At 35.2% G+C, this 1,168-nt stretch overlaps 2 protein-coding genes and 1 long non-coding RNA gene across 3 annotated transcripts in view; 2 read left to right on the top strand and 1 right to left on the bottom strand.

Moving 5' to 3' along the window:
* Window positions 1-697, bottom strand: part of LOC108166707 (uncharacterized) — an 8,068-nt gene extending 7,371 nt beyond the window's left edge. The window contains exons 1-2 of the long non-coding RNA XR_001777062.1: window positions 620-697; window positions 36-238 (exon numbers count right to left, since the gene is read on the bottom strand). This is a non-coding gene — a long non-coding RNA (uncharacterized LOC108166707). The remainder of the gene's footprint in view (window positions 1-35; window positions 239-619) is intronic.
* Window positions 1-703, top strand: part of LOC103472619 (gastrula zinc finger protein XlCGF7.1-like) — a 15,569-nt gene extending 14,866 nt beyond the window's left edge. Inside the window, exon 2 of the transcript XR_001777056.1 lies at window positions 615-703. The gene's annotated coding sequence lies outside the window, so the exon portion shown is untranslated. The remainder of the gene's footprint in view (window positions 1-614) is intronic.
* LOC103472620 (gastrula zinc finger protein XlCGF71.1-like) overlaps window positions 1-1,168 on the top strand; it is a gene marked incomplete at its 3' end in the record, with an annotated part of 30,011 nt that overhangs the window by 18,056 nt on the left and 10,787 nt on the right. The window lies entirely within an intron of this gene.

The following is a 1,168-nucleotide window of genomic DNA, read 5'->3' on the forward strand; positions in this document are numbered from 1 at the left end:
AAACCAAAAATCCTACAAAAGTCAAATCAACAAACCTTTGCTGCACTGAGGTGATGCTTCATGCGCAGGTAAAAGAAGTTTAATGTCGAAAAAACTTCAACATTGCTTTCATGGTTTATTTTTTCCAGTTTGACAAGCAAAAAACAAAGATCAAACTTCTCGTTGTTTCCTCTCCTGCTCCTCCCTAAACTTGTAGAAAATGGACAAACTGTCAAGATTCTGGGTTAGGAGTTTGTTTCTGTAAAAGCAAAGAAACAAATACAATTATAAAATAAACGGTTATTAAACTGAAATTGAACTCAAAGTTAAAAGTAATAGAAAAAAAAGTTAATAGCTCCAACATAGAAAATACTTGGAAATAATAAAATCTACTTTTAAGCAATAATAATAATGGGTACAATGGAAAAACGTAATACTTATTTTTTAAATTTGATAATTTTCCAAATCTCGGCTAAAAAATGAAAAACAACTGATGTGAACTGATCTGTCTGTATGTCTGCACTCTTTATTTTCAGGTGTGTTCATTTGGTGATTTCTGTCTTAAATGATTAAAGTCTGTTTTTACTTCAAAAAATAAAGTTAACAATTCCTCTTTTTTCTGTTTTCTTTTCTAGATTACCTGCTACATAAAGTTAAGGAGGAGCCATGGAACCAGGAGAGGAGATCCACTCTGGACCAGGAGGAGTTAGAACCTCTGCATGTGAAACAAGAACAGGAAGAACCAGAAGATCATCAGATAAAAGAAGAGCAGGAGGATCTAGAGCATCAGCAGATAAAAGTGGAAGAGAAAGAAGTTTACTTCAGTCAGGATGAAGAACAGGTTGAGTTAAAACAGGAGACTGATACCTGCATGGTGGTTCCTGTTGATGAACAAACATCTCACACTGAATCAGAACCAAACATGAACCAAGTCATCTTCCAGGAAGCTGCTGAGGCTGAGAACCAAAATCAGAAAAGAAGCAAACCTTTCTCATGTGAGACTTGTGATAAACGTTTTGCTTTAAAATTTGTTCTTGATGCTCACATGAGAAGTCATACGGGTGAAAAGCCGTTTTCATGTGTGACCTGTGGAAAAAGTTTTTGTCAAAAAGTTAGTTTAACTCAGCACATGAGGATTCACACTGGTGAAAAGCCGTTTTCGTGTGTGACCTGTGGAAAAAGTTTTAGT

This window comes from Poecilia reticulata, linkage group LG11 (genome assembly GCF_000633615.1).
Source record: "Poecilia reticulata strain Guanapo linkage group LG11, Guppy_female_1.0+MT, whole genome shotgun sequence".
In the NCBI taxonomy this organism is placed as follows: domain Eukaryota; kingdom Metazoa; phylum Chordata; class Actinopteri; order Cyprinodontiformes; family Poeciliidae; genus Poecilia; species Poecilia reticulata.